This window comes from Micrasema longulum, unplaced genomic scaffold (genome assembly GCF_059751315.1).
Source record: "Micrasema longulum isolate JH-2025_06_02 unplaced genomic scaffold, ASM5975131v1 h1tg001449l, whole genome shotgun sequence".
NCBI classification, from domain to species: domain Eukaryota; kingdom Metazoa; phylum Arthropoda; class Insecta; order Trichoptera; family Brachycentridae; genus Micrasema; species Micrasema longulum.
Window position 1 is genome coordinate 113,394 of NW_028278635.1, and position 9,678 is coordinate 123,071.

Sequence of the window (9,678 nt, forward strand, 5' to 3'; positions counted from 1 at the left end):
CGAGGTAAAAAACCCTAGTTAGATAGTCAAAGCGAATGTGTGCAAGTGTATAATTTTATGTTTGTAATATTATAATAAATAAGTAAAATAATGTAAATAAATAATCTTATCAAGAGGGATTTTTCCCTTTATGTTAGATTGACAAAATTTTGGTTTTTCTCTGTTATCTACTTCTATTTTAAAAACATTAACATAATTATAAACTTTATAAAAATAAATAAGTTGTCGTTAGTATCGTCATCATAAGTAAAAGTTAAAACAATAATATGTTCGTTTAGAATATAAAATTTAAGTTTTGAAAATTAAAATCATCATCATCTCCTTCCCTAATTGTAAATAGGGCACTGTATTCGTACACCAATTACAGCGTACCTTCATCATTTTTGTTATATGAAGGTAAGATGATCAGTATTACGCTTCGGGTGCTAGTGCAGAGACTTTGAAATATATGAGTGTAGAAACCCCTTTTTTGAAAAAAAAAAATTATGACACCCATGTCATGGTAGAAAATCTCTTGCATGGTAGGTAAACGCACTACGAAGCCGACAAGTTAAAATCTGTTGATGATAAAATATTTTTTACGTCATCAAAATATAAATGTAAGGCCAGGTGATCATAGAATGATTGGAAGTTTTGAAACAGAACTAAGGGTTTTCATCAAGACATCTCAATCTGGTACTTAACAGCCAGTTTGTCATTTCACAGTCAGTAATCCCTGACTGAGTAATGACGTCACTAAAACAAACATCTCACTCTTCGTGAGCGTTTCATTTTCTTTCTTCACCCTTCTTCTCCCATCGACCCTCGTTTTCTAGTTCAACAATGGCAACCTATATTTACCCCTGGCTTAATCAGTTCAGTTACTTAAAAACAGCGTGATGCGTATGCCACATTCATTGACTTTACAAATAAAATACTTGCCAAACATGTGTTTATTTAAGTTTTGAAATATTATGAATGCTTTATTAGATATTTCACTTTCAACGGTTTACCTCGAATCGATTTCAACAATAAATATCGAATGTGGTAATTTCGATGTTTTACACAGGAAATATTTTATTGTAAGATATCGAATGTGGGAGATTCGATGTAATTCTTCGGATTTTTTTTATTTTAAGATACCGAAAGTGGTAAATTCGATGTTACACGCCAGCATTTCAAAGTTTTAGAACATTGACACTAGTAAATTAATTGCTTTATCAGAAAACTGTTTTTGTGCCGAGTACCGGTATCGAATGCCTAGCAAAATTTTACTATTTTAAAAACATTGTTTTGTCGATGGCCAAAAAACGACAAACGATTACAACATTAGATTTGATTATAATAATACGTAATATAATTTAATTACATTTATACACAGTGATATTGAAAAAAGGGCTAGTAAATAAATAAATTATCATCCCTAATTTATGCTTGAAATTTGTTAAAAATAATTAGACTAATTATAAAAATGAAACTTTGTTATGAGAGTTATACGTTTTTAACCAAAAAAACGTTTTATTTTTATAATAATTTGTAATGAAGTATTACGAAGTAAATGCTTATTCAATCAATAAACTTAAGTTGTTTTAATCCCAAAGCTAAAAACACTAGCTTATTTGCTATTTGATTGGCTGTTTTTTTTAATATTTGAATTGAAGCTGTTGGTTATTCCAATACAGATAAAATAATAAAAATATTAAAACTGCGTTTTGTTTCATACACATTTCAATTATTGAAACATAATTTTCAGCACTTATTTTTTTTCGGAGCAGCCAATTATATACAAACGATAATTTGTTACTAAATACTGAAGTTATTTGAAAACAATAGAGATAATATTATTTATTGATCATGAGTTTTTTACCACAACCTAAACAAAATTTACTATATTTAAAATAAAAAGTTTGATGTACGAGTCTAAGTCTTGTATTTAGTCTCAAAATGCAGAAAAAAAACACAACATCAGTTCTTAAATTGTTTATTTTTAACAGAGAATAAAATGCGAAACATATTATTCTAAATTGAATATAAAAAAAGTTATCTGAACAAAAAAATTAAAAAATTTCCCAATGAATTACAACAAAGGTGTTTTTCTTAATAACTCATAACTAGTACAAATATTAATAAACAATCATATTATTAATTTATTGGGGAATAAACATTAAACATCTTTTTCATCTTGTATATTATCGGGTGCTCCATGTTTTAGATCGGAATAAAATAAGTGGTATTGTTTGGGTATAACATTGGTTGAACAGAGTTATGGTAGATCATTATATTTAGCTGTTAGTAAAGGCAGTGGCTCAGTGTAAAGTTTGTGTAATATAGTATTGTTGTAACCATTTTTTTCCTTTGTCGTGTTTTAATTACGGTATGCAAACACTGCTACTCATCCGGGCATGCTTATTAATACATGTTATTGGGCTCTTCTTTTCTTATGCATACCTCTTTCACGTTGTTTCATTTGATGTTTTCATTATTTGTAGTGTTCTTCCAATTTTGACCTTCCAATTGTTGTTTAAAATCAAGTATATCATCTTAGGATACTTTTATAACTTTATTCGGTTTTACTGATGTTTTAGCCCATTTAACCAGGGCATTCCATTGGTCTGGCGAGTGTATTAATTTGCCTTTTAACTCTATTTCAATAAGTGCATGCACGCTATCCACTTCAGATTGAGTATGTCCTTGTTCCGAAAACCTGTGCGTTATGTCAACATTTAAAAGTTTTGACAAATACATGTACGTCGAATATACAACCCTAATTCAATTTTGACCTGCACAGTTGTCAGACCAAAATCTGAATTCACAGGCACCTCTATTTTAAACTATATATTCTATGAACAGTTTCAGGCAACTGCTTACCTCATTGGCACCTCGTTTGGCTACACATTCTGTCCACATATATCAGAACCCTTATTTTTGAGCCATGTCAAATTCTGTGAAATTGTAGAAAGACAATTTTCGTTTATAATAATATATACCAACGTCTCCATGCGGCATTAGAAGGATTTTTTTGAAAATTAAATAAGGCGCAAACTACTTTAGGAGATTGGTTTTGAGCACATAATTTATCACCTGTTTTGATTTCACGGACCTTATTTTTATTTGATACGTGCATATCATAAACTTTTATTTTATCGTCGGAAGGACTTTTTTCATTCTGAAAGGCATGACATTTATCGCATAAATCCTTTTTTGGAACAAAAAAAGCTATTTTCATATTATTGTTAATTATATCGCGATATGTGGTGATAGTACGGATGTATTCCGTAAAAAATCAGAACTGGTAGTATACAAATTTGCACGTGGGGAACTGGAATTCTCATAAGGTTCAGACAATATGAGTGATTGTTGGGGTGATTCAGGCAGCAGCGTATTTAAAACTTCCCATTCTGTATCTTAGATATCATTCTGTGGTATCAGTGATTCTATGAAAATAAAAATTATGAAAATTATATTACGTTAAATGACAAAAAAATTGATACGCAATAAGAACATTATATTATTTACTGCATACATTAAAACACTAATAGTCATTATCGAAAAGTTCATGTATCGAATCTACTAAATAATATTCGAATGTACTCGTATACTTTCACTTTCCATTATGTTGTATTCCAACTCAACAAAGGGCTTTTGGTCTCATGGAGTTTGGGATACGTTACTATTTTATGAAATGTAAGATTTTCTTTTGGAATAAATAAATAAAATAAACTTAAACCAGCTAATAGTCGTTAGCCCTGTTAAAGTTTGTATTTACATTTAATCTCAAAAGTTTCCCATCTCTTTTTAAATATCAGCCATAATTTTATTTTAGTTTAGCAAATGAACAGGAAAATAAGCATTGGTTGCTGCCGTCGAAAGAGTTTGTTGACCATTTTCTAAAATTAACGTAATTTTAAACCTAGCATGACTGCACATATAGAAAATTCAGTGTTTGATAGACTTAACTTTTCTAATCAAAAGTCTACAGACTTTCAAATACCGTTTGATTTACTGAATAGTATTTCAAAAGTTTGCAGCAGATTGTAAAAAAGTTGAATCTATTAATTACCTGCTCTTTATTGCAAAATGGCGTGGGAGGCAGACTGTGAAGAAACAAAAAGTTTAGTTGATGCAAGGATGACTAGGAGGGATCGTACCCTTCGACCGGTTGACTTTTGAAGAGCAAACATTTATTCTTCAACTTTTAATGGCGGCACTGTAAGAACCACCATTTGCATATTTGCTGGGATCTGAAATAGTTAACCTTTTGAGTAACTGGCACGAATTCACATTGAAATAAAATTTTCTAGGCAAACCTTATTTTTCGTTGCTTTTTTTGTATAGTTAGTGCTTTGCTTCATCTTTATTTTATTTTTTAGGAAACCAATAAAGTTTAATTGAATTTTTGCCATGAAAATGTGTCCAAACAATTTCATATCCTTTTTAGTTCACTTTTTATATAACTGCTAGATAAGTTAAATAACTCATAAATAGTCATAATTCATTTTATTTTATTATAACTATTTATTTTATATGTGTCAAATCACGTAATAAATTGAAGATAACAACCGGCATTATAACACTAAATATTTTTAATCTTTTGAACACTACCTTAGCAATTTTTTCATTTAATTATACTAGTTATTTAAGTATTTTATATTTTTGTAAATTCTCTCAAGTTTCTACGCGTTATGTACGTAAAAAAAATACTTAGTGTCGAAAGAACAATTCATTTCTAGAAATACTTTTTCTCTGCTATTATTAGAACAGTTGTTTTTTATTATCCGTGTCCGGACGGACGAAAAATACCTTTTTGCACGTATAATATTAACCAGATTCCTTGGCGAGTGTTTTCGACTCATTAGCTACATCCAGGTAAAAAATCCTTCTCGTATACTGGTTGGCGCATTCGCTTACCTGGTCGAGATTTCATGTTCAATTCCCGGCAATTTGCCTCACCGCCTCCGTGATGTAGTGGTCAAGACGCCCACGTACGGAAGGTTACGGGTTCGATTAACGGTGAGAACACAAAAAAATAATGTAAGTTTTCTCAAGCCTGAGTATTCAATATTATAATTCACCACTGCAATTGCAAGTTGATATAAAAAATATGGTTATAAAAATAGTTTTACACTGCAATATTTCATTATCCTTGGACAAATCAGACATGTAAGAAATTATTAAGTAACGCCGCATTTGGTGTACTATGTAATGAAGTGGGTGCAGATAGATGAATAGTAAATTTGTCTATTTCAATTTTTTTTTTTTTAATAACTTATTTTGACGCTACCCAAAAGGTTAACATAATCTCCCCTAAGCATTTCAGTAGAGACGCAATAAGGTGAATCTGCAATTAGAAAGCCCTTCCAAGTAATATTTCTGTCATTGCTTCAGTAAGTAGTTAGTAGAGGTAACGGATCGCGAAATACGTCACACTAATTTATTTTGTTTCTAAGTCATCTGTCACCGCAGAACATGCACATTGTCCCCTTAATTATACATATAATGTTAAGAAAAACACATTTTACTAATGAATAAATGTTTTATTTATTTACTTTATGGTTTGGTGTATATTGTGTTGCCTCAAATAGTCCCAAGTACAAGAGTCCTGCAAAGCTGGCAGTCCTGAGGATCAGTACCGTAAGTATGACTATACAAAGCCTATGCGCTGATCATTCTTCCTCTTCTTCCTTCAGGTCTTATCATAACTCCTGTAGATCCACGATTCTCATCGTGATGCTTTTATTGTCACAATTGTAGCCGAAATTCAAAAATTGAAATAAACAGTACCTACATTGTACTCGCGTAAGTACTGTATTTTTATTTTCTTTATCATCGATGGTTGATAGAGCGACTTCTAAAACTCAAAGGTTTCTCATATCGTGTTCAGTGTTCAGTCTGTGCAGCATCGAAAGCCACTCACTTACCCGCATCCGTTTTAAATATTTTGTAACCTGTTTTCGGATCAATTTTTTAAAAATATTTTTTTTTTGTTTTCAAAAGATTTGCGTTTTTTTTTAAATCTACATTTACTACTTTTAATGCCACTTTCAGCGTCAAAGCAACCTTAGTATATTCAGAAAACTTTTCTGTCACCCTCAATCTAGTTTTCCCATTATTCACTTTTTATCAAAAATATATTTTTATTTAGTCTTAAAAAAGTACAAATAATGAACTTCTTTATATAAACTTATATCTAACCATAATTAAAATATATACTTTTTATTAAAATTTCGAAACAATATAATATATCGGCCTCGTGGTGTAATGGTCAGCGCGTTTGCCTACCTTTTAAGAGGTCTCGGGTTCGATTCCCGACATAGTTGATATAAAATATTGATTTAAAAGGGTGTTTACACACTAGAATATTTGAACGTAGTTATGCAGAAAGCAGCCAGCTATAGAAAAGTGAAACTGAGATAATAGCACTTTTATAAAAAGAGTCAATAATGAAATCTACACTACAGTTGAAATGTTATTGACTTTGACAAATGATTAACAATGAAAACATCAGGTTTTTTTATATCACAAACATAAACTTTATTATGTAATTGATCAGTTTAAATGATTTTTAAAGTACTGTTAGATTTTTCTAGTGCTATGGGTGTTTTCTGCATATTAAGAAATGCCGTTTTTGTGACCTAGACTACTTTCAGAAGATGATTATTACAGTTTTTAGTATAAAAACGGTCCGACTGTTTTTGGCAGAATATAGAATTAACCTTACTACACTCCATTACACCAATATCTCATTTTTGCAAAATTGTTGACTGGCTGCTTTCTGCATCACAGCGTTCATTTCATAGTCTCTGGACTGGTACCTGAGGCGTTTGACTGATCATCTTACCTTCATGTGACAAAAATGATCAAGGCACGTTGCGATTGGTGTACCAATGCAGTGGAAAGGGAATGATGATGATGATTTATATATATATATATACATATGTATATATTTTGATAATTTATACAGCGCCGTTTTTGTGAAAATCACCTCAAGGGCGCTGTACAATAAATAAATATCCCACCACGTCTTGCAGCTACAGAGCGCATGGACGGTTGGGATTCTCGTTCCTCGTCTCCAATTATGATATACGGGAGCTAGATTACAGCACGTCTTGCAGCTAAGAGCGCATAGACAATAAGAATTTTACATTTTTTATTTTAAAATAAAGTTTAGAGATTTAATGATATTTAAAAAATATATGTAGAAAACAAATTTATACAAATATAAGTTAGATAATAATAACTTTTGCAGCTACTGAGCGCATGGATGGTTAAATTCTTGACCTCATTTACTTTAAAGCATTAACTTTGTGGTCAAACACTTTAACTAATGTTAGTAAATATAAGAATAAAAGCACTACCAATTTTTTTAGTCTATGTTTAGGATTATCAACTGAAATATATAAACTTTTTTTTTTAAATATACTTTTTTTCATTGCTGTAAACTTGCTTTTACCCGCGGCTTCGCTCCCATGGTATCAGGGATAAATAAGTTAGGTAATTAATTAGTTCTGTCGTTTATCTGTAAGAGTTATTTCCAAAGTATCTTGAATCGATTGCTGGTCTTCTAATTAGAACTATGAAAAAAATATGACGATCCGCGAGTCTATAACAATGCATCGTGGTTATTCTGTTCACAAATCTAAAATCACAGAATTAAGAATAGTCCAGAAAGAGCGTAAAATCATATTTGAATACGTCCGACTGTGTCAAAAAACCCCTCACCTTGACCGCGCGCAAAGTCTCCGCTTAATGTTTCCAGATTGTGAAAAATATTACATAATACGAATGTAAGCATTTTTGTCCTTATCCCGCCCAATTTTTAGTAACTTAATGTTCTTAAAATTAATTTTTAAAAAATCTTTGATTATTGAGTACATGAAAATAACATTTTTATATGTATAAATTGTATGTATTTATTTGATATGTAATATATATTTTCTTTACTAACTTTGTATACTATGTGGAAATCTGTTATTAGTTCTGAGCTTATACACTATATCTGTTTGTTTACTAAAAATATGTATGTAGAACTGTTGATTTCCCTAATAAAATAAAATTAAAATTAAGATATTAGAAAAAAAGCAACTTGTTAATTTTTCTAAAATTTTATTGTACACCTTGGTTGACACAAAATCTGAATGGTGAATGTTACACAGTGTGTAAAGTGGCCATTTAAACCAACCAATGACAGGTCAAGACTTGCCAAGCTTGACTTGACAAGCCTAGACTTTCATGTTCCCTTCTCAAAATATTTTCCCCCTCAGTTACAAAAAATTTGTTCACAATTCTGCAAATTTGTTATGGATAGATTTATATTTGTCATTTTGAGAAAAAACTTGCTTGTCTTGTTGATTTCTTTATTATTTCCTTTATTTATTACGTACTCAAAATAATAAATTAAACTATGTGTATTTTTTATGAAATTAATGTATATATGTCTCAAGTAAATTATTGGGTTTAATAATATGTCATTGCCCTAAGGGCGTAAATAAATAACAATAAGTTTACAAATAGTTGTACACAAAGCTAATTCTATAACATTTACGCTATTTTATAAAGCATTGATGGACCCCTTCTATTCCTTTCATTAAACTAAAATGTACACATTTGCATTGTAGAATAAGCGCACTTTTACATCTTCACACTTAAGTCACAATCCTTCTAAAAGTCTAGTGAAAGCAACCCTTCCCTTCGATATTTTCCCGTTCAAGGGGTGTATAAGGACAATATATTAACACATTTCCGGGACAATAAAGACCCTAAGACAATAAAGCTTTTCAATACGAAGCGGTTAGCATATTCGAAGCCTTTGTGAATCCTTGTTACCATCCTGGCTTTTTAGTAATTTCCCAAACTCAGGCAAAGAGACCGTAAATTTGTGGCTTTATCGAAAATATATCGACGGCGAGAGAAGTTCGGTCGTTAACGGAATATTTTGAAGACTTGATGAAATTTTCAAATTATCGAAGACAGTTAGTGGTGAGTAATGTCGATGAGATAATTATCTCTCTTTGTTTACGACTTAAAGCAATCAGAACGACTTGAAAGTAAATCACAGTTTGACGATTAATTTCAAAGAAGGTCTAAGTATGATAAGTTTTAAAGTTTATATTACAGTTTGATGATAGAACCTGAGAATAATGCTAGGTAGTTTTTCACAGCAATATTTCTTGAACCCCGGCATTTAAACTGATAATTTTACTTTTATGTAGCGGAAAATTGGGATACGTTGCAATTTACTAACTAAAACAGTTTCCTGTGAATAATATATATTTTGGTATTTATCTTTAAATAAAAATATATAACTTTACTTTGCACAATGTCTCAAATTATATTCAAAGCTGGGTCTAACTAAAATAATATATTATTAATATTTGAAGCAATTACTTTGTGGTCAAACATTTTGGTAAATGTTATTAAATATTTGTATTTAACCACTTATTGACTTTTCTATGTCTACCGGTTTCGAGACGTACCCGTCTCTTTGTCAGGACACCAACATGCAAAACCCACTATACACCTTCACCATAGTTGTTGCACAAAAATATACAATCAACACGACATGAATTTTAATAAGCACATACACTGATTAGGACAAACATGCACGGATTAGATTGTGAAAAAATTATGTTGTTTGAGAATTAATGAAAAAAGGAGAGGGGATGGAGGAAGGGGGTAAATTTAATAGGTTTAATAGGGTGA

At 30.7% G+C, this 9,678-nt stretch overlaps 1 pseudogene; it reads right to left on the reverse strand.

The window, feature by feature from the left end:
* Positions 1–2,442: 2,442 nt before the first annotated feature.
* LOC148275350 (uncharacterized) lies at positions 2,443–7,447 on the reverse strand (annotated as a pseudogene).
* Positions 7,448–9,678: the final 2,231 nt, after the last annotated feature.